Source organism: Pongo pygmaeus, chromosome 5 (assembly GCF_028885625.2).
Source record: "Pongo pygmaeus isolate AG05252 chromosome 5, NHGRI_mPonPyg2-v2.0_pri, whole genome shotgun sequence".
NCBI lineage: Eukaryota > Metazoa > Chordata > Mammalia > Primates > Hominidae > Pongo > Pongo pygmaeus.
In genome coordinates this window covers 99,070,425-99,095,039 of record NC_072378.2, presented here as the reverse complement: position 1 = coordinate 99,095,039, position 24,615 = coordinate 99,070,425, and the positions used below count along the sequence as shown (strand labels likewise).

Below are 24,615 nucleotides of genomic sequence, written 5' to 3'. Positions count from 1 at the left end.
CTCATTCTAGAGCACATTAAGTACCTCACCTCTGCTAGGAAGTAGAGTTTAGAATTTGTTTTGTTGAAGACCACCTCGTGCCTTAGGAACTGGAAGCCATGCTGGGTAGAGGCTATGCTGGATATAACCTGTCCCTTGCAGAGTGACCCACTCTGACTGCATCTTTCTGCTCTACATTTCAGACAGTTGCTAGACCTGAGGTCCTTCCTTGAACCCCAGCCTGCAGAGGGCAGATCCCAGTACCACATCCAGATCTTGGCTAGCTTCGTTACGGGAGTTATGTTCTGGGGGTGGGGGCTTGATACTGGCTGGACTCCTTCAAAAGCTCTGTCTGGCTTGCAGAATTGACATTGTCTAGGCCTTCTGTTGTTTTGCTCCACTGGGACCAGGTAGACCTGCTTGATGTAGATGTGAATGGAATTAACCTCAAGTTTGCCTCATTCCTTTGGAAACTTAATGCTGGACCCTTGGCCTCAAAAACCAGGCTCACAACTGGGCCATTTCCCCTTAACAATGGCTATGTCTGTTCCCGGCTTCCTCCCCTCCCTCACCGGCTCATGCTGTTGTGAGCCTCCGTAAGCAAGGAATTGAGTCCCTGGAATTATGACAGAAATTATGCTATAAGCACCACACATCTTTAACAGTGTGGCTTTTTTAACCAGAGAGGGGCGACCTTCACCTTTCCGGACATTTCTGGTTGGGAAAATCAGGGAGCAGGGTGATAGCAATAATAATGGTAACTGACAATTGCTTCTCTCGTGTTTAGCAATTTAGACAATGCTTTCTCCCCAGTTTTCAGGAGATGGAAGAAAAAAGGAATCACTGATAGCTAGGCTGGATACATGATAAGTATTCAAAACAGCATTAAAAGTCTGGATTTTCTGGGATGAGAAGCTGAGCGGGCTACTTGAAAAGTTGGAGTTAGCTGGCGTTATATTCTGTGAGGCCCAGGGAGCAGTGTAGTTGTGAACTCTGTGATAAGAGAAGCACTTTTTCTATATTTCGGGAGGGAGAGGCTCTTTGGCTGAATATCATAATTTGTCTTACTAAATGAGGCAAAAAGCCTCATTTCATTTATTGAATAAGTGAAATTCAAACTACCTCCCTGCCATCCCCACGGACGTGGCTCATTTTTAATGCCCAGATGCCTAAGAGACTCAAAATCCAAAATTACTTTTTGTTGAAATAGCTCAAGATTTGGGGAAATAATTGTCCATGGATGTGTATCTGACTCAACAGGATACATTAGTTATCAGTGTTCCTGGTCAATCAACTTCAGTGATTTGAACATTTCCCAAGTGCCAGGAGCTGAGGAATATGAAGATGGGTTAGAGATTTTCCCCTCTCTCAACTAGCTTATAGTCCAGGGGGTGATGAGGCTGTAAACCAGGAGAGGCAAAGTACTGCTGATCCCTGGTGGCCTGTTTTCATATGGCCTGTGAGCTAATAATGGTTTTTACTTTATTAAAGTGTAGGGAAAAAATGCAACAGAAGTGTGCCCATGAGGCCTGGAGAGCCTGAAATATTCACCATCTGACTCTTCACAGAAGTTTGCGGACCTCTGCTCCAAATGAGGAACTGCACAAGTCAGGCTGGGGCAAGTCCCACGACAGAGACGTGTACTTGGTGTCTGGGATGAAATAGCAGGGAGGACTGGGGAGGGCCGTAGATGAGGCGGCAGTGTGTTGGCCCAAGAAAGAAAAGAGTTGTCCCAGTGAAGAAAATAAGGAAGGACTTTTTGGGAAAATCATGAGAAAAAGAATACCAAGTGAGTGGCATTTGGGAATCATGGTTGAAATGAAGATTAAAAGATAGTTCGGGGCCATCTTATAAAGGACAGTAATTATCATGCTAAAAGATGTACACTTTATATTACAGAAACATGGTGACGTTGCAGATTGCTGAGAATAAGAGAGAAGGAGCTGCATGTGTGATCTAGAAAAGCGGCTATGTTGGTGTTGTGGGGGATGAATTAGGCCTGGTGGGAGGTGGTAAAGAGAGACAGGAGACAGGCATAGTGAAAAGCTATGGATATAGTTTTAAAAATTGTAACTTAATTCAAACTAAAATAAATGAAATTCAAACTACATAAAACATTAGTTAAAATTAGCTAATTTTTATTTTCATATATGAAAAATACTCTACAGTCAAATCAGGTAGAGTTAGAATAGAAAGTATGGTTTTATGATATAAAATACATTAATAATATTTATCATGAATAGCTAGGAGGATAGTCCTAATTATCTCAGTACTGGGAAGACATTTGATGATGAAGTTCAGTATTCATTCCGATAAAAACTCTTAGTAAAATAGGACTCAAAGACTAGTTCCTGAACACGATGGAAGGGTGTTATATTAAGCCAACAACTGGTATCATACTTAGTGTTGAGTCACTATGAGCATGCCCAGTTAAATAAAATACAAAACAAAGATGCCTGCTCTTGCTATTATTTAATATAGTTTTGGGAGGGTTCTGACAATGTAGTTGTACAACATGAAAAAAATATATCTTTATATTGGAAAGGAGGAGACAAAATTAGTATTTATAGAAATTAGGAGATTATGTAGCTGATATAATGGAGAATCAACTAAAAGTATTACAGTTAATGAGAGAATTCAGTAAGTTTATGAAGGATACAAAGCTAACATGTAAACAAGTTTTCTTGAGTATCTCAAATAACCAGTTGGAAAATATAATTTAAAAATATTAGAAGTATGATTTATACGAAATATTCAGGACCTACAGAAATAAAATGAAGCAATCCTAATAGGAGAAATATTTTTTTAGAAAATGGAGAGGTGTGCCTTCATTCTTCATTGAGTTGAGAATGATAACTCCAGAACTCAAACCCCAGCTCTAAGGCCTTGGGCAAGTCTCTTGACTTTCTGGGTCTGAATTTCCTTGTGTAAAGTAGGAACAGTAATGGTGAGAAGAAAAGTAATGCATGCAAAGTGCTCTGAAAAGTGGTCGGCATGTAGAAGTAATCAAACAGCAGGCAAATGTGGAGGGCAGGCGTGACCAGCGTCTGGAAGGAGAGGTTCGTGGTGCTGTGAGAGCTGACAGTTGGAGGGTTTGCTTTGTTTTGTTTTGTTTTGTTTTGTTTTTTTGAGACGGAGTCTCGCTCTGTCGCCCAGGCTGGAGGGTGTAGTGATGCAATCTCGGCTCACTGCAAGCTCCGCTTCGTGGGTTCACGCCATTCTCCTGTCTCAGCCTCACGAGTAGCTGGGACTACAGGCGCCCGCCACCATGTCTGGCTAATTTTTTTTGTATTTTTAGTAGAGACGGGGTTTCACCGTGTTAGCCAGGATGGTTTCAATCTCCTGCCCTCGTGATCCGCCCGCCTCGGCCTCCCAAAGTGCTGGGATTACAGGCGTGAGCCACTGTGCCCGGCCCTATTTTTAAATATTCTATACCATGTGATTCTGTGTGCTGGGTATCACCCTTGGTGCCAGGAAAACTGATAGAAGATTTATCAGACAAAACCCTGCTTTGTCTTTTGCCTTTTTAGTATTTCTGTTATCAGGCCTACATAGATTACAGGTATGACCTTGAAGTGGATGCAAAATAAGACAATGAAAATAAGAATTGTATAGTTGTGTCCCATGTTAACACAGAGATCCCCAGCTGTGGCCATGAGATACAAATTATGAATGGAAGATAGACTCTAGTACAAAGTCAAAGGAACACCACCCATTTGACAGATAAGAAAAACAAGGCACAGAAAGGTTGAATGACTTGCCAACAATCACACAACCACTAACAAGTGAAGCCCAGACTCAAATCCAGGCTGTCAGACCTAAGGCCCCTGCTGTTTTCTGACCTGACTACTACCTTGGTTTCTTAAGAATTGTGCTTTAAAGTACAGAAGTTAAATTATGTCAGGATGACTTCTTTAGAACATTTTCTAACATTGCCACGACTTCCACTGGCAAGTTAAAATGTGGTCTTCAAAGTAATTTTTAAGTACGTTTGATTAGGTTGCCCCTGGAAGCAGAGTACAGATTTAAATGTGGAGCATTATCACTGATTTAGAGATCCTGAGCCTTGTGAGTTGAAGCTGTGCCGTTCATCAGGAGACTTGCTGCCCAGCCTCTAGGTTGAAATGCTTAAGGAGAAATGATCTCTTTTTGGGGGCTGCTTCTGAAAGAGCGAAGTGGTAAATGGAATTTGTAAGTGGAAGTGAAAAAAAAATCTGATTTCCAGCAAACTTCACTTGATTAATAAAAAATATAATGTACTTTTCTTCTACTTTTTTTTTTTTTGCCAGGCTACAGCATTTTATTGAGTCAGAAAATGCCTTGAGGAGTCATTATTTTTCAGTCTTTGTTGACATTGGATCAACACATTTTTAAAAACCAAACTTTTTAGTTATTTTAGTAAACGTCAGCGTGACCTTGACTGTGTAATAAAGAGTAGGGAGTTGCAAAGTAGTGCTTCCCTTCAGAGGCAGTAAAAATGCATCATTTGCTGCTTCATGTCACCTTCCTAAGCATGTATAATGACAGTGTGGTTTTGCTTTTCAGAATGATTGTATTTTGCTGTAGAATAAAACAATCAAGCAACTTTGTTTTCCAAGTATATAGATATTTGGGTGATCACTTAGTTCATGGAAGGTGAAAATATTCTCAGAGAACAGCAGGGTTAAGCTTTTGCGATTAGTCATAGAAAATCTGTAGGTTGCTCTTACCCAGAAATGCCTTTGGGGTTCCATCCCTCCAGATTGGGAAGCCTATACCATGAAGCAGTGTCGATGCTCTTCAGGGAGCAGATGACTATAGCAGAGTCAGGGAAACTCAGACAGGCATGTGTTGAGGGAAAGGTAAAGAAAATATGGGTGCAATTATGCCTTGCAGTGTAGGTCAAAAACCTTGGAAAGGCAGGTGCCACATTGCGGCCCTCTTATAGCTTTGGCATGCTGAGAAAGAGAGAACTGGCTTCAGTGAGCTCAGAATCCAAAGACAAGGCTGGACTCTTGTAGGAAAATGACAGGGGGAGGGGGATGAGTAGGTTAACATATGTAGAAGAGCTACGCTCTGGGGAGTGTGCCTTGGGTTGTTGTCAAACCCTTTCTGTGGTTTTATACACCTTATCTTGTGGCTCTCAAGCTTCTCCGAGCACCATCACAAGATTGGATTTTGATGCTTCTGGAAAGCAGCTTTCTTCCCAGAGCTCAGAGCTATTCAGGAATGTTAAGGGGGCAACCCCTTGCGGGTGGGGGGTGAGTGGGTTAAAGCTGGCCCTGAGTTTCTTCTCTTGACCTCTCTACTGACCCCTTAAAGCTCAGGGTGGAGTACAGGGTGCTAGGTGGCTGGATTTGGTGATACTGATCATAATGAGGCAGCACAGACTACTAAAACCTCATGTTTCTTTGCTTTTAATTGGATTTTTATAGATCCTGGGTGGTGATACAGCAGCTATCTCATGGGAAAAGTAGATGAATGATTGGTAAATAGAGTTGGTTTGGGAGATATAGTCATAAAGAGGGAGAAGAAGAAAAATACAGTTTCAGTTGTGAGGCTCAGCTGTGGACCAGTGGTGGTCAATAAATATCTGCTGGATGAGTGAAGAAAAGAATGAATGAATGTCAGAATGCTGTTAGCAGATAGCCAAGCATGGACTCCAGGATCTGTGGATCTTAGGAGTACTTTCTGAACAAAAAATTTAAATTTGTAAATGTATTTAAGAGTAGGTGGGATCAGAAATAGTAATGGGCTGTGCAAGTGGAAACTGCGATGTTATTTTCAGCCACTTTTCTGTTGTTAGACACCTTAGGAGGAGAGTATACTTGTAATAATTAGAATTCAGGCAGAAGGGTAATTCCGTTGACTTAGGATTGTGTGGTTAAACACACATGCCTTAAACAGTGTACCGGGCTTTTTGTGAGGGGCTTAAAGGTTGGTGGTGAACACATTGGGCACAGCCCTGAGCTACCAGAGCTGCCACCTGAGGAAGATATTACAGGTAAACATTTATAAAATCTCAGCACTTGTGAGGGGTGCCACTGTAAAGTGCAAAGTGCGGTGAGGAATTTTTTTTGCAGGGGAAATGAACATGGTGGTGGTAGTGATGAAGAGGTGGTTCTGGAAGCCTTCTTCAAGGAGGTGACATTTACTGGTTTTTTTTTTTTTTTAAGATGGAGTGTTGTTCAGGCTGGAGTGTAGTAGTGTGCTCTCAGCTCACTGTAGTCTCCACCTCCCAAGTTCAAGTGATTCTCTTACCTCAGCCTCCCGAGTAGCTGAAATTACAGGTGCATGGCACCACGCCTGGCTAATTTTTGTATTTTTATTAGAGATGGGCTTTCACCATGTTGGCCAGGCTGGTCTTGAACTCCTGACCTCAGGTGATCCACCTGCCTTGGCCTCCCAGGGTGCTGGGATTACAGGTGTGAGGCACTGCGCCTGGCCAAGGAGGTCATATTTAAGTTGCATTCTGAAAGATAAGCCCAAGTAAGGCAGGCATGTGTAGGTGTGTGTAGGTGTGGGCAACAAGGGTGGGACAGTGAGTAGAATAGCGTGGACTAGAGAAGGAACATCATATGTAAACAGCCTGAGATGAACAGCAGCTGGGAGCTTTCAAGGAATGAAAAGGTGGCTAGTGTGTCTGGAAATTGTGTGAGAGCAGGAGTGGCATGAGGCAGTGGTGGCAGGAGCTGAGCTCATACAGTCTTATGTGTAACATAAATAAATCTGGACTTTTTCCCAAGAGCAGTGGAAACCAGCAGAGGTTGAAAGTTGGGACATGGTGTGATCCTATATCCGTTTCATGTGCTGGAGGGGCCAAGAGTAGATTTGGTGGCCCAGGGAAGAAGCTGTTGCCTAGGCTGTAGTGCAGTGACACAATCATAGCTCACTGAAGCCTTGATCTCCTGGGCTCAAGTGATCCTTCTGCCTCATTGTCCTGAGTAGCTGGGACCACAGGCGTGTGCTACCACGCCCAGCTAAGTTTTGTATTTTTTGTAGAGACGGGGTTTTGTATTTTGTATTTTTTGTAGAGACGGGGTCCAGGAAAGATAAGATGGTGCTTGGATTACAGGCATGGTGGTAGAGTTGGGCAGAAAGTTATGAATGAGAACTATGTTTTAGAGACAGAACTGAGAAAATTTAGTGATTTGATGTGTATGTGTAGAGGGGGAGGGTCGTGGTGATGGAGAGGGGCGGGGTCAGGCATAATCAGGTTCTGGACATTAAAACTTAGTGGATGGCTGGGTGTGGTGGCACGTGTCTATAGTTCTGGGTACTCAGGAGGCTGAGGCAATGGGAATTGCTTGAGGCCAGGAGTTGAAGGCTGCAGAGAACTGTGATTACAACTGTGAATAGCCGCTGCACCCCAGCCTGAGCAACACAGCAAAACTTCATTTCTGAAAAGAACCAAAAAACAAAGGACAAATAAACATTATTGATGAGGTAGCCATTCACAGAGTTGGAGGACACTGGAGAAGAGGGGAAGATCATGAATTTCAGTTGTGGGTATGCTGAGTTTGAGGTCCCTATGAGGCAGACACATGAGTAGAGATGCAGTATATGATAAAGGCATCTGTGATCAGTGGAGGAAAGACAATTTCATTCAATAAATGGTGCTAGGACAGGTGGCTAACCATTTGGAACAAAATAAGTTCAATTCTGACTTCATGTCAGAATAAATTCCAAATGAATCAAGCATTTAAATGTGAAACATAAAACCATAAACATAAAACCATAAAGGTGCCAGAATAAAATATGGGAAACTTGTAGAATGTTGAGCTTTGGAAAGTTTTTCTAAACATGGTGCCATAGGGTGAAACTATAAAAGAAAAGTTGAATTGCTTGATGACATGAGAAAAAAGAAAACCAACCTCCTGTATATAAAAAAATTGCCATATTTAAAGTTGAAAGGGTAAGCTGGAAAAATGTTTGCAACATGTGACAAAAGAATATTAACATTTGAAGAGCTTTTATAAATAAATAAGAAAAGTGAATACTTAAGGGGGAAGATTGGTCAGAAGACATATAAAGAGGTAATTTACAAAAACAATACAAATGATGAATAAATACATTAAAAATGTTCAACCTCTTTATTTATTTACTTATTTTTGTTGAGACAGGGTCTCACTCTGTTGCCCAGGCTGTAGTGCAGTGGCACAATCATAGCTCACTGAAGCCTTGATCTCCTGGGCTCAAGTGATCCTTCTGCCTCATCGTCCCGAGGAGCTGGGACCACAGGCGTGTGCCACCACACCCAGCTAATTTTTGTATTTTTTGTAGAGACGGGGTTTTGCCATGTTGCCCAGGCTGGTCTTGAATTCCTGTGCTCAAGTGGTCCGCCTGCCTTGGCCCCACAAAGTGCTGGGATTGTAGACGTGAGCCACTGTACCTGGCCTCAACCTCTTTAATATCAGAGAAATGCAAGCTAAAAAATGAGGCACTTCTCTGTCAATCAAATTGGCATATTTTGTTTTTGTTTTGTTTTTTAAATAATACGAAGGAGTATCAGCAGGGGTATGGGAGAGGCATTGACATATTCTTGTGGTAGGAGTAAAAATTAGTATGTAGTTTAGTAGTTTCAAAAGATAAAATGTCATATTTCTAACATTTACTTATTAAGTAATTCAACCTTCAGGATTTTTTTCCTAGGAAAATATTAGAAAGATTTAACTAGAAGGAGAATTCAATACTAAAATATTGCAACCTTACAGTTATTAATAGTATGGCTTTTTGGTCTGGAGTCTCTGATTTTTGTTTGAGATAGTAGCTGGAAACTTAAGCTGCTGTAGGCACTTGCTCTCACTTTCCCTACCCTCTTCTCCCTTATGTTGTCAACTTTCCCTTTCTTCAGCTGGGAGTCTGAGGGTTTAATGGGTACACAACATGTATAAGTTGGTGTATCTTCAGACACCCACTGGTAGATCATTTGTGAATAATCTGCATGTCTCTCTATGAATGAGTGATACCCTTTCATTAGTCCTCTAATGAGGACTACCTAAAGAAATGATGACTACTGCAGAGAATGCTCTGAAGAGCTGAGCAGTGTGCATTGGTGTCACCAGGTTGGAGTTCAGTGGACCGAGGCTGGACCTGTCTACCAGAGTGTTCCCAGCAAACCTGTTCCATGTTCCCAGGCAGCTGGTGCTTTCTTTTTCAGAGCTCACCTTGCACCCTCTTCTAATGGTTTGGTTTGAGTGTTTCCTCAGCTGGACTCTGTGCCAGGCCTGGCAGATTCCTCCTTTGTCTTGAGAGCCCAGCTGAGTGCCTGGAACACATGAGGCATCCAGCAGATGTTTATTGAACAAGAGGGTAAGGAGCAGTTTTGGGATTGTGCTTTTAAAAGAAAAATGGCCAAACTAGTGTGTTTCCAGAGGAGGCTGGTCAGGAGTAGTTAGTGGGGAAAAAATTTCGTGTGAGGAATTTGAGGATACTGGGCATGGATAGTATGAGAAGTAAAGCTATCAGGTAATATACTAACTTTTTTCAAATATTTAAAAGTGGCTAATGACTTAGGTGTCACTGTAGATGACAGGCATAAGAGGGAGGGGAGAAGACACAGAGAGGAAGGTGAGATGTATATTTGGGGAAATAATAGCTTTCAACTCAGGGTAAGGCAGAACTTTAAGACAGAGCTGTCCACAATTGGGAGGACTTGTCTTGTGGTGTGGCCTGAGCTGCTATTCTCCAGATGAGGTTGGATGACCACTGTCATGATAGCTGAGGAGGGGTCTTTTTTACAGATGGTGAGATGTTTAGAAATGGGAGGTCTTTCCAGTTCTAATGGTTTCATGATTTTATTTATGTATTTATTTATTTATGTATTTATTTATTTTTGAGACAGAGTCTTGCTCTGTCGCCCAGGCTGGAGTGCAGTGGCACAATCTTGGCTCACTGCAACCTCCACCTCCCAGGTTCAAGCAATTCTCCTGCCTCAGCCTCCCGAGTAGTTGGGATTACAGGTGCCCACCACCGTGCCTGGCTAATTTTTGTATTTTTAGTAGAGACAGGGTTTTACCATCTTGGCCAGGCTGGTCTCGAACTCCTGACCTCGTGATCCACCCACCTCGGCTTCCCAAAGTGTTGGGATTACAGGTGTGAGCCACCGTGATTGACTAAATGATTTTATGTTCACTCTCTGGGGAGGAGAGTAGAATCATTTTGTAAGTCATGAAACAAGGCAGAGGCCAAAGTAGAGATTGGTTGTCTTGAATTCTGTTTGCTCTGTTGGGTTGTGATTTATGTTTAGGCTGCTACTCATGCCTGCTGAAGTCTCAGTGCTTTAAAGGATCCGTGTTTACAGCACTACTCTACATCCATTGTTACTAAATCTATGCCTTGAACAATAAATCTTCCACTTCTTTTAAAGTTTTTTTCTCTTTTTACTTGGACAGTAGCAAAATTGTTTTTGTTTTTAAGAAAGCTTGGGGATAGGCTGTTTTAATACCTGCTCTTCCTACTCTGTTTAATTAGATCATGCAACAGCACCTCATAGAGATGCCCACCTCATCTCCACATTAGGCCTTCAAGTCTTGGCCAGAAGCTGCTTGCTTACAACACAGCAGCTACACACTCATACCTCCTATGAAAGTGAAGGGGAAAAGCCTTCAGAACCAGGCAGTGGGAAAGGATGAACGTCTACGCACACATGTTAGCACATTTAGCATATGCTGAGTAACTGGGAACAGGGATCAGAGAAGAAAAGTGAAGACATGGAAGTAATTATGCCTGTCAATCTAGCTAGAAAGATAAAACACACAGATAAAAGAAAAAAACCATAGACATTAAAAGTAATGAGCTGGAACCTCAAAGCAGTGTTTCCTATTGCAGGTTCTAAGCATTCTCTAAACTACAGGGGCTTGTCTTGAGCAGTGGCTTTCAGCCCTGACTGCTCATTTAGAATCACCTAGGGAGGTGTGGAGGGGGAGGGTGGTGCTTTTAAAACACAGCTATGCAGGTACCACACCAGAACAGGTAATTCAGCTTCTGGGAAAGGGGTCTGGGGGAGGGTAGTTTAAAACTCACCAGGCAATTCAAATGTGTCTGTAACCCGATATAGGACAGGGATGGAGGAGGGAAGGGCCACGTGAGGGCACTGTGCCTTGGTTTGGGCAGGCACCAAATGGGAGAACATTGTAGTCTTTTATAGAGGAGGTGACAAAATCTAGAACAAATCAGGCCTACTTCAGGTTTGCCAGAAAGGTTACCTTTGCTCGGTCTGTCTGCATAGTACATAGCCCAGCCCTTCCTTCCATGTCAAAAACCAGTTGCCTAGACAGTAGACTTTTTTGGTGTGAGTAAATTTTAGATGCTATTTTTAGTAGCACCTTGAAGATAACTCTGGTCTTCCAACAGCTCCCAGAGTGAGTTATCGTACAGATGAGAGGGCCAGATGGGGTTCAGAAGGGCTGGGGAATGGGTCTAAGGCCACTCAGCAAATGACAGTGCTTTTCTTCTGTTCCAGTAGAACTTCTGTGTGTTTACCTTGGTGGTTTGTTAAAGTCACATGCCAGAAGAATAATAATTTAACCTGAAAACCATAAATTCTAACTTTACCTGTATTGATTGCATTCTGGTGAATACCTCACCCTCTTACAAGTTCATACCGGAGTCCTGTGCTCATCCATTGAAGTGGAAGTGATTTACTCTGACAGGTCTTTACTTATTATTCAATAACTCTAAGTTGTTCACTGCTCTCTAATGGAGAGGACCATTAGATCATACACTCAGAAAGCATTAACTCTTCTTTTCACTCAGCCTCTCCATTCCAGACTTCCAGAGGGCCGAGGGCCTGGTATCTTTCAATAGCCGGGGATTGTGGGACCAGGCCCCATCCATGCTGGCAATTCTTATGGGGACCAGGCAGTGGAGGTCCTGAATTGTGGTTTATTTGTTTTCCATTTTCCTTGTTGCTATCTGAATTGGTAAAACTATGTTGATTATTCATGAAAATGAAAAAATTAGTTTTAGCAGAATAAAATTAAATGCTAATAAATACCGAGTTCTTGGAAATCCTCGTGGCTTATTTAGCAATACAAATGGATTGGTAGAATTCTGACAGGCTCTATCTGGTTTTTATTCTGGGTCTTTATCCTGGGTGTATTTTAGCTTTTTCTTCCTCTGAGAAAAGCGACTTTGACTTTGTGCTTCAATTTCAGGGTTCCAATTACGGAATGATTACAATAAAAGAAAAAAAAACCCTTACAAGATAGCATCATGTAGACAATAGTCTTTAAAAAATCTTTATGAGTACACATCCCTTAGGTGTGTTTATGTGTTAGAGATGAATATGGAGTGGGAAGGCTCAGCGCTTCCCTTTCATCCCCACCCGTAAGTTGCCAGCTGTGGAAGCTCTCCCAGTGTGTGTTCTGCTGGGCTGATTTGCCTGGATATAATTCAGGAGGAATTATAGATAAGTGATGACCTGGTATATTGTAATACATTGTTGGTTGTTTGGTGCTTGGTCAACCTAACAAATTACTTCTATTTATTTAAATGATTTAACTTATATAATAAACCAAAATTTTAAAAAATTGGAAAAAAAGTAGATATCTTTCATTATTCTGTCACCTAACTCAGTAACTATTTCCTATTTCCGTATACTTTCCACATACATATTTTTAGGGACTTTAATTTTTGATGTACACATCTCTTTGTATCCTGTTTATTTTTTAAAAGCAAACACTAAACATTTTTCTCTGTATTGACATATTTTAAAAGTTTATCTCTTTTAATAGCTGCATAATGTTTAATTGTGTTGGAAAGTACCTGTATTGATTCCTTTAAAGTTAGTCCAATTTTTTTTTTTTTTTTTTGGATTATAGATGACTCTTCCATGTCTGGATGCATTACTTCTGAGGAATAACTTCCCTGAGATAAGTTCATAGGAGTGAAATTACTGGGTGAAGGATTATGCACATTGTTAGGTCTGTTCCTAGGCATCACCATGGTGCTCTCCAAAAGATGCACAAATTTACAAAGTGACCAGTAAAAGACTGAGGCTTCAGTGTCACTGGTCTTACCACTACTCAAGCCGCCCTCTACCACTACCTTACCGCACCCTTACCACTTACTTACGCCCTTACCACTACCATTAAGCCGCAGCTCCAGACTTAACTGGTTCCTGGGGCCCTCTGACCCCTGACCTTGCCCTCACAGCCTGCAAGTGCACTCCTGCTTAGCCCGCAACACCCCACCCTTGATCTCTGCCTGCCTCCAGACCTCCCCACTGCCACCACAGTGGATTAGCCCCTTCCCATATTGACTTCCCTTCCACTCAGTCAAGCCTGAGCTCAGTCATGGAAGCCACTCTCTCCGTAGTATCCCCCATCGGTGCCCCAGCCTCTCACTCACCTCATCCATCTGGGAGTCAGCCCCATTGGCTGATTGTTCTCTCCATTCAGGCCTTTGAGTACAAATTATCTTTCCTGTCTTTAACTCTTATCTCTTTAAGTCTCCTATCTTTAAAGACACCACCCAGTTCTGTCCTGTCTCCTGCTTTCCCTTCACACAAAAGCGGATTTAAAATGTAGCAGATGCTCTTCCCTTATCTCCCATTTACTCTAAGAGCCACTGCATCCTGATTCCCAGACCTGCTATTCAAAAGCATTCCTATTCTGTTTTGGCTTTTTGGAAGTAGGAAGCTTCTACTGGAGAGAGAGGAAGCAAGGAGCCTTTCTTCTCTTCTGTAATGCTAATGGAAATGAGATTTCTTGGGTGTATTAAACTACAAAGGACAGGCTTTCTCCTCTGGAGGCTTTATCCCACCTTTTCAGCTCCAGAGATTCCCAGCTCCCTCTTGATGAGACATTAGTCTCTTGTGGTTTCAGGTGATCCCCGGTTGTTGGGTGTAGCAACTACTAACACGTGCAGGCACTTACTCCATGTCAGCACTATTCTGAGAGCTTTTCAGGTATTAACTTATTTCATGCTCACAACGATCCTATCCATGAGGAAATTTAGTCACAAACAAGTAACTTGCCGAGGGACACCAAACTTGTAAATGGTAGAGCTTAAATTTCAACCTAGTCTAGGAGAAGCCAGAAGTCATTGCTGAACACCTTTTAGCCTTTATCTTATGTATTGGATTTTCTCTGATCCTTCGTCCCTGCTTTTTCTTAAATGTATCAGTTGTTAACAGGATTCCAGTCCCCACCCTGTTCATCTCACATTGCATACTCCCACATATTTATCTCCGCACACTCCCACATATAATCACTCTCCTTAATCCCAGCTGTTTTCTAGATCTTCACTTAGATGTCCCAGAGCCTGCAGAAATTCAGCACATCCTACAACAGAACTCTTCATCCTCCCATCAACCCAGCATTCCCTGTGACTTCTCTCCATGAATGGCAGCACCGTCCATCCAGTTGCTCCAGCTGGATGCCAGAAGTCATTCTCGAGGGCTCCTTCTGCATCATTTCCACTGGGATTTCAAAGCCCTGTACTGCCTGACCTCTCCAGTCTCATTTTGTAGCCCCCGGCCCTTGCCTGCTGTATCTTAACCACACTGTTCTCTCTGCCTCACAGACACTCCAAGCTTATTCTGACTTTCAGGCCTGTGCCTTAACTCTTTCCCTGCCTGGAATTCTCTTCCTCCAGATCTTTGCCTGCTCGATCCTGCTTGACATTCATGTCTCTGTGTAAATAGCGCTTCCACAGAGAGGCCTTCCCTGACCACCCACTCTAATGTAGCTGCCAGCCACCCTCTATCACATCACCTTGCTTTAATTCTCTGCATAGCACTGATCATTGGCTGCTTTTTAAAATTGATTGATTTGCTTATTGTCTCTTCATGTGATGTAAACTCTGCGAGAGCAGTGACCTTGTCTGTTCCATTTGTCACTGTATCCCACTCACCCAGAGCCGTGTCTTGCAAATAGTCAAAATAATATTGATTAATATTGATAAGAACTGACATTTATGGAGCATTTACAGTGTGCTTAGGCAAATAGTAATGCAATATATGATATATACCCTTATGTATAATATACCTACCCTCAAAACTATATATAATGTATATATATGTTATAATATGTATTACACATATATGTATAATATATAATATAAAATACCTACTATATATTTTTTTTCCTAGGCGATATAACAATACCTATATTATTCTCATGGGTTTAGTGAGAGTTAAATGAGGTAGAAATTGTTCTCATTAATTTTCACTAAAGGCATATGAGGGTAGGTACTATTATTATCATTAGTATTATTATGCCTGGTTTGTAAATGAGGAAACTGAGGTACATTGTAGTGAATTAGCTTACCTGAGATCATGACTAATAAGGGGTGGGGGTCAAGCCTGGCCCTGGGAGTCTGGCTGTAGAGCCAGATGCTCAGTAAGTGCTTGCTTACCGAACAGATGGCTGTAATTCATCACTGGGGTGCTCACCAGGTACTTGAATCTCCTACCTCCTTTCTGCCCCACAACCATAGTAGAAACACCTGATGTCTCTTGCCTGGATTTTAACCACAGTTTCTTAGCTGATGTCCCAACCTCCAGTTTTGGTTTTTAACACTAAGAGTGGTTACTTTGAAATGCAGACTAGAACTGTAGGCTCTCAGTTCCTCTTAGGCTAAAATTCAAACTCCTTTTCTCCACAAGCTGAATTCTCACATCTCCAACCTCATCTTCTTTTTCCCCGTATGTGCCTTGATTCCTGCCACACCAAATTACGCTTGTTCCCTGAAGTTCACTGTGCTGTTCTGCAACTTCGTGCCTTTGCACAGTCTATTTCCCTTGCTTTGCTTCACTTCACAGTTTCTCAAAACTTAGGTCCACTTACTTAGAAACTTTCTTAAGGTTCTTCCTAACCTCCCCCAGCCTCCCTGGGCTATGTTGGAGGTGCTTCTCTTCTGTGCTGTTTCACTGAGCTTGTACTTCCATAGAGGGAGTGCTGTGTTATACTTGTCTGGGTTCTTCCTGACCTTCTACCCTCCCCCACTTTCTGATAACCTTGCCTGTGGACATTGTCGTCCTGAAGAAATTGACTGGTTTCCCTCTAATCCTGGTCTCTAACAGAAGGCCTAGTAAACAGTAGGCACTCAATAACTATTTGCTGAACTGATACTAACTTCCCAAGGTCGGTTGAGGCAATCCACAATGTTATAATACACATAAGACAGGGCAATATAATATATTACAAAACATTAATAGAAAAGTTTCAGAAGCCTGTTAGAAAAAATTTCATGCTTTTGGAATGAGCTAATTCCTGAGATTAGGTGCAATTTAACTTCGAGCTTTTGGCAACCAAGGTAAAAAGGGAAACGTGGGGTTTGTGTTTATTTTCTAAGAAAAGGAAACACTCAGGTTCTTCAATGTGGACAATTTTTTTGTTGGTCCTGAATTCTAGGAGAAGATTCTTCCATGGATGTTATTTAAGGGAGAGTGGGTTTCCTTGTGGACAGTGTTTTTTTTAAAAATTATGTTATTTATTTTTTATTTTTTAAGACAAAATTTCTCTCTTTTTGCCCAGGCCGGAGTGCAATGGTGCGATCTCGTCTCACTGCAACCTCCACCTCCTGGGTTCAAGTGATTCTCCTGCCTCAGCCTCCCAACTAGCTGGGATTACAGGTGTGCTCTCCCACGCCTGGCTAATTTTTTTGTATTTTTAGTAGAGATGAGGTTTCACCATGTTGGCCAGGCTGGTCTCAAACTCCTGACTTCAGGTGGTGATCCACCCGCCTCAGCTCCCAAAGTGTTGGGATGACAGGCATGAGCCACCACACCCGGCTGACCGTGTTTTTTGAATATAAACATTTGTAAAAACCTTTCTTAATAAAAGCTCAGGATTGAATGTTGAAGCTCCAAAAGCATTTCTTTGAAGATCTACTTTAACATAGCTCCTATATATTTTTTTTCTGATCAAATTTATTATAGAGGTAGAGCTTAAAGAGCCTAGAGGTTTTGATAACTTGCCTTACAACCATAGCACAGGCACCTCTTAGACTCACTTTCTAATACAAGTTATTTTTTGTGGGAGAGAGGGCAAGCCGTGACAAATCTTGAATGAAACTGTTTTACATTTAATATTTTGGTGACCTCCAGAGGTATAGCTCTCCCATGTTGTTGGTAAAAGAGAAGTCTTGTTGCATTAGACACTAGGTGTTCTAACCTTGGGCATTCTCTTAAGAGAACATAAGGGCCTGACTTGTCATGCTGCCTGGTTAGAAGGTCATCTTGCCCTCCTGGGGCAGTGCATTAGAGTAGTATGGGACAGGCCAGAATACTTCTTCATGAACTTTTAGCTCAAGCACCTATACACGTCCTTGGTTGAACCCCAGAGTTCTAGACCCTGGAGTTCCATGTCATCAAGTATTGAAAGAGATAATTTCGTTCTAAAATATTTAAGGGCAAGGTATTATAAATAGTTGCCATTTACTAAAAGTTAAGTATATTTACTGAACACCTACAGTATACTGGGCACTGGGCCTGGGTACTAGGATGTAGTCCTAGTGTTCAAGTAGAGTTCATTGTCTGATGTGACTTCTGTCCTTACTGAATATGCAATCTCGACAAAATCACAAGAAAAACATTTTGATGAGACCATCAGGGCATATAGGTACCAAATAGGTCCCAAAGGACTTAGTTCACTTGTCGGAGAGGTTATTTAGCATTGCCCATTTGAACATTGGAGGATGTCTCCCAAATATTATAATTTAAAATTTAGCATAGTTAATATACTTTTTTTTCCCATTGACACCACTGTAAGTGAACAAGATCAGACAATTTTGATTTTTTATGATCAAATTTTTCAAACAGAGAACTCAAAGAGCAGTACAATGAACAACTTTATAATCACCACCTAGATTTAATAGTTAACATGTTGTTATATTTGCTTTACCTATTTTTTTTTGTGCAGAAGTATTTTAAAGTAAATTACAGATATCATGACATTTAACTTCTAATCACTTTTGAATGTAGCTCTGGTAAATAAGGATGTTTTTTTCTTGTAGTAGGCAGCCCTCAAAATGGATCGCAGCGACCCCTGCCTCCTGCTGTATGGCCTCTTGTGTATTCCTGTCCCTGTGAGTGTAGGCTGGACCTAGTGATTTGCTTTTCTTTTTATATTTTTATTTTTTTGAGATGGAGTATTGCTCTGTCAACCAGGCTGTAGTGCAGTGGTGTGATCTTGGCTCACTGCAACTTCTGCCTCCTGGGTTCAAGTGATTCTCCTTCCTCAGCCTCCTGAGTATCTGGGACCACAGGCATGCACCACCACACCCAGCTAATTTTTGTATTTTTAGTAGAGACAGGGTTTCACCATGTTGGCCAGGCTGGTCTTCAGCCCCTGACCTCAAGTGATCCGCCCATCTCGGCCTCCCAAAGTGCTGGGATTACAGGTGTGAGCCACTGCGCTTGGCCGTGATTTGCTTTTAACAAGTAGAATGTGGCAGAAGCATTAGGATGACCCAACATTCAATAACAAAATGAATGTGGCTTCTATCTTAGGCATCTTTCTTTCTTCCTCTTCCCCTCTCACTTGTTTGCTCTGACAGAAGCCAGCTCTGAGGTGAACTGATCTATGGAGAGGTCCATGTGGCAAGGAATGAATATCTTTGGCCATGAGCCAGTGAGGACCTGAGATGTACTAACAACCATGTGAGTGAGTTTGGAAGGAGATCCTCCCCAAGTCAACCTTTGAGATAACTGCAAAGGGCTGGCATCTTCATTGCAGCCTATGAGACACCTTGAGCAGAGGCACCCAGCTAAGGCTATCTGGTTTCTTAACCCACAGAAACTGCAAGATAACACGTCTGTTGTTCTAAGCTGCAAAATTTGGGGGTAACTTATTATGCAGACAGCAATAACTAATATACCTACATAGCCCCAGTCCTATTAATCCCAGTAGGCACTTCTTTCAGCTGCTGCTGGGCTATGCAGAGTAAAGACAGGTTGTCAGAAGAGGTTGTCATAGCTTATCCTGCTATGGTGGGTGGCAAGTACCCGATCTCAGTTGCCTCAAGTTATTTATTTAGATAAAAGGTTTTACATCTTGTAGAAGTAGAATCTTATCTTTCAGTCTCTCCAGGGACTATTATTATTAGCCATTCTGATTTTAGCAGGAGTATTCTCATCTTGGCTGTGAAGAAACCAGGATCTATTCCAAGATTACAGAGCTTGGCACACAAGAGGTTTCTGTTTCTGGCTTCAGTGATCTTTGAGAAGGAAGTATGCACTGGAGAAAGTTCTGTGGCCATCCTGGTTTTTATTTACTTTCTTTTCTTCTTAAAATTTTTTGATTTTTAATTTTTGTGGGTACATAGTAGGCATATATATTTATGAGGTACATGAGATGTTTTGATACAAGCATGCAGTGCCTGTGGCCATTCTTAACCATTGAATTGTCAGGGCACAGAGACAAGCACATTCGGTAGAGGAGTAACATGGTCTCCCACAGAGTAGAAGATAGAGATTCACTCCTGCACTTGAAGAGAAGCATCACACAGAGTTTTGACATGATGTCCAGCATACTGATGAGTGTATGGTTTGAGAAGGTTTAGGATTTCTGTGTTTAAATATAAGGTCGAATGCAATTTGGTTTCCTCCTAAGGGATCTGTGCCTAGAGAGTTAATCTGAGCAAGGCTCACCACTCTGGGCAGGTCCTAAACAGTGCTGGTGGTTAAAGATTTTTACCAGTTTTTGGTGATTATGTACATGTTTGAAAGTGGTTGAGGATCCTGGATTCCAGCTAAGGTTAAGCCTAAAATCCATAAAATGAAGAAAAGTCCTTCAGGAATGTGGAATCTGCCTGCAGAGTTGAGCTTTTCTGGCCCCAGTGGCCAAACACAAAACCTCCCACTAGAATCTGCTACTATTCAGCTTTCTCAAAAGATGGGCGAGTTCCTTATAAAAGGATTTGAACTTAAATTTCAACATGACATTGTGTTCTTTCTGATGTGGTGTTTCGTTAACCAGAATTTGGGGGCTACCAGACAGTCTTTATTGAATAAAGAGATAGAACAGCTGGTTCCTTTGATTGCTCAGCACAGGGCAGATGAGACAGAAATGAAATTGAGGGGAAAGCCTGTCCTGGAATGCAGTTTGAATTGAGTGATATATTTTCTTTATCCTCAGAAGATGTATTTGGGAAAGTGATACTGGGGAGAGAGACTCATATAATTTTTATAGCCCTCAAATCTCACCATTTCAGCTGACTGTGCAGTCACTCAGAAACAACAATATTGTAGCAGCTTCAAGAAGGGAGAGAACCAGGAAGGCTGATCATCAGTGAGTCGGTAAAACTGATATCTTTGTTGGAGACGTTAGCTGTAGATCTTTAAGACTTCCGGGAGCTGCTTAGTGATGCTAAATTATAAGTGAACCTGAGTAGGCATTTGCCTCATCCTGAGGAATACCTTCCTAATTTAGATGTGTAAAGTCTTTCCACACTGGTGCAAATCCTTCATCCAAGTTTCCTAAAATTATAAAGTATGCCCATGGATTCTCTGAGTGTCTGGAGTTCAGAAGGTGTTCAGACACATTAATAGAGCACCAAAGTACAGAGGAGTATACACAACCCATTGCTTAGAGTTGGGGATTCATGTACTTCCTGCTTTTATCCATAAGGAATTATAAGAGCTGGGACATCAGCAAAGAGACAGAGTGATGGTGGTATTGGTGGCCAGTGAGGAAGGTGTCAAGATAGTTCATATGAGCTGAAAAGAGATAAATTCTTGTGTGTTCTTTCAGAAAATCTTACTAAAAATTACAGGAGTATCTAGTTGCTTTCTAGAATGAAATCTGAAGAGGGATTAAATTAAGGAGCTTCTTCTGGTATTTTCTCCACCCACCTTTATTTTTTCCCAGAATGTGAGCTAATTGGCGATCGTGAGCTAATCACAATCTATACAGTGATTTTAGAGTGTGCTTGTAGTATGAAAACAGGGGCTTTTTGAAGGAAGTGGCTTGTCTTGTATATTATTTCTGACAAAGTGGGGTCTGATCAGGAGTGTAAGAGAATAGGAAGTAGATTTTATTTTTCCTGTAGCTTTGCCCTCTGGGAGATTCACTTGCAGAAAAAAAGTTTTAAGTGTGTGCATTTAAGTGTGTGCTCTTTGATGCTTGGATGGTAAGATTACCGTGACCTCCTATTTCATTGGGAAAAGCACTCAAAATCTTTGTTTCTTAATTTTTCTTCAATTTCCAGTTAATGAAAGGTGAGAGAGGGATAATTAGAAGTATGAATAATGTCCACATTGATTTTACTATAATTGCCTGCTTATAAATCACGTGAGTGCTAAGGTATAGGGAGCCCTATGTAAAACACACAATTGTACTTTATGTCTTAGACTCAGAGAAATGAGTCTTGGAAAATCTTTTGATTATTCTCTTTAGTTTCTCACTTGAACTTATATTTTGTAGCACAGCCAGTCTTGTCTCTTTTGTCACTTATAGAATTTGGAAATTTAGCTAAATTGTGGAAGTGGAGCTGACAGTGACCAGTGGGAACTGGGAAAAGAATTAGGGAGGAAGGAGATGAGATTCAGAAGTTCATTTCTGTAGTGTTTCCAGTGGTCTGAAATAAACTTTCTGTCCACCATCTCATAATGATATATACGAAAACAGGTGGTCAGTTTTTCCTTAGAAGTATGTTAGTGGAGACTAGGAATGGGTGCTGTGGTAGAATAAATATGGCCATAAGTTTTTTTGTGAATTCCAGAGGAAAGAACTGAGATGCATGGTGGAAGTTCTAAGGAGACTATTTTGTTTCAGTATAAGGAACCATCTAACCACAGAATAGTCTGCCCTACCCAGTAAATTATGGGAGAGAAGTTTCAGCAGGGTTGGGGTTGGGGATGGGGAGTATCTGGTAGGAAAGTGTGAGAAGGGATTCCTACACTTGGATAGAGGTTGGACTGGTTCTGTCCACATTACTTGTTTTGATTGTTGGAAATGAGTATAAAATAATTCCTTATGTTAGAATAGCACCTCCTAGTTTGCAAAATGCTTTCACATTATTATACTTTTTAATCACTATTATAGCTCTCCATTTTGAGAAAGGACAGAGATTAAACATAATTAAGGCTATCATAAACTTAATTGATGTTTCCTATGTGATAGATACCAGATGGACAGAAAAGTAAATAGAAGTTTACTTGCCCTCAAGGTGCTTAAAAATTATTTGAGGAGATAGGACCTACACGTAGGTAAGACTGCAAGATGGCTGTGTGATTTACCTAATGTGTGAGCTAGACCAGTGGTTCTCAAAGTGTGGTCCCTGGAGCAGCAATATGAGCATTACTTGGGCTCTTGTTAGAAATGCAGTTCTTGGATCTCACTCTGTACCTACTGAATCAGAAAATCCTGGGATCAGGGACTTGAGTTAGTGTTTTTAAAAAGCCTTCAAGGCCAGGTTTGGTGGTGTATACCTGGAATCCCAGCACTTTGGAGGACAAGGCGGGAGGATCACTTGAGCCCAGGAGTTCAAAACCATCCTGGGGAACATAACGAGGTCTCGTCTCTACTAAAAAAGAAAAAAAAAAAAGCCTTCCAGGTGATTATACTACATGCTCAAGTTTAAGACCAATGATATACTCTAGTTTAGCCCAGTACTTCTTAAGCTTCAGTGTGCATAAGAATCACCTGGAACAGTGCTATTCACAGTCTGGTCCAAGAACTACAGACTATCTTGGTGATTTTAATGCCGCTAAAGTTTGAGAAACCCTGACCCGAAAGCTTGTTAAACACAGGTTATCTAGTCCCATTCCCAAGTATTCTGATTCAGTGATGGGATCTAAGAATTTCTAACTAACACTCAGGTGCTGCTGGTGCTGCTAGATTACTCTCTCAGTAGCCTCGCTCTAAGCAATATGCCCCTCTGGGATTTAGCAGAGGCGTGGACAATGAGAGGTTCCAGTAGACTGGGACAGTGTGGGAAGCCTTCATGCAGTGGAGGAGGTAGGCCTTCATGCAGTGGAGGAGGTAGGACTTGGTCTGAGTCCTAACGGAAAGGTCAGGCTTAGATAGCTGGAGTTATTTGGGGCAGGGAGGATAGGATGAGCACCTGCATGTTTGACTGAAGTAGACTATTCATAGGAGGTAGAGCTCGGTTTGTCCTGCCCAGGTCTGGAGAGCGTCACACACTGTCAGCTCTCATACGTCCTCCCCAAGGGGGCGGCTCAGAGCCAGGCAGCGAGCAAACAGCTCAGGATTGTGAGCACTTCCTCAGTTATGCTGCGTATGGCACCCCCTCCCCCAGTGGAACTTTCAGGGGCATGTGGCTCTCTGCTTGTCCCCTCCTATTCTCTTGGTTCTCTTGCTCATCAAGTTCAGCTCGCTTCAGCTTTGCAGCTTGCTTGTTCCCTCAATTTGGCCTAAGTCTTCAGGCCTGGATTCTGGCCATTCTTCTCAGACTCAATATTGCTTCCATTCTCCCTGGACAACTGTGCGTCTTTGTCCTCTATTGTTCTCCCTGCCCTGCTCATCCAGCCATCCGCTCAGTTAGTACTCAGTGGGGGTGAAGGACCTAGTCTACATGCTCAGTCCTCCTCCACATACTCTTGTCTTTGCTGTGTCCCTTATCTCCTGGTCAACCCTCTGTGGCTGCCCATGACAGAAGTGGAAGACAATGTGGGAAGGGCTGGTCAGGCTTGGCAGTCAGGATAAACAGCCTTGGGTTAATCAAGGTCACTAAAGTCTTACAACCAACGATCCATGACAAAGTCCAATCACAGTGAACTCAAGTCTGGGTAAGAGAGCTGATATCCATCAGGACCCCTTAACATTCTTGTTATTCATGGTTTAGTACTTCCACTCAGTTTTTGGTCATCCTTGGGTGCCCCAGTGATTCCTTCATCTACAATATGGCCTTCCTCACAGAGAGGAGCTGCCTAAACCACCCAGGAGAGGTCATATGAAATTCTACAGATATCCAGGGCCAACTGTCATTCTCCAGCCCCACAGTAGAACCAGCCCCTGCTACTCCCCCATGGGCTCTCCTTCTCCAGATCCACATGGCCCCTCCCTCTGGCTGCATGGTCACTGTCCTTGTATTTTATCCCTGGTCTATGCTCTCTGATTGCCACTTGAAGACCAAGCCATGAGGTCTGTCGGGTCACTGCGGGCACCTGAAGTCTACTATCAGGATGTGGACTCACCCTCATCGTCAGGAGAGCTCTGCACCCTTGGGGAGATGTTCTGGGTGCTTAGAAGCTGACCTCAGGTGGAGCATACTTTAGAAGGTCTGATGTACCCTAGGTCCCTTCACACCCCGGGCTTTGATGTTTTCAACCTTCATTTTCCCTCACTGATGGTTCACAGTTCACATTCCCAGCTTGGAGGCTGGCAGGGGAGTTACAGGTGCCCACATATCCCTCAGCTGCTTCTGTCCATCCTATGGAAGGCTCAGTGCCAAAATGGTTCACCTACCAAAAATGAAGCTCACAGTGCCTCACCACCCGAGTCTCCTCCCTCAGTGCCCTTCACAAGTGTCCTGAGTTTTCTACTTTTGCCAAAACCCCCTGGTCGTGAGATCTGGGGCCACTTTGCGAACCCCAAGAGTGCTGCAGTCTGAAGCCTTTAACTTGGCCTCTTTGTCTCTAAGCAGAGTCGAATCTAATTCGATTTCCTTTTAAAAATGTTTTTTTTGCCAAGCTCCCAAAGGCCAAAGCTGGAACAATTTGAGCAACAAAATAATGAGAGTATT

The 24,615-nt window shown here is 42.2% G+C and overlaps 1 protein-coding gene across 3 annotated transcripts in view; it reads left to right on the top strand.

The window, feature by feature from the left end:
- FAXC (failed axon connections homolog, metaxin like GST domain containing) overlaps positions 1–24,615 on the top strand; it is a 67,621-nt gene that overhangs the window by 27,579 nt on the left and 15,427 nt on the right. The window lies entirely within an intron of this gene.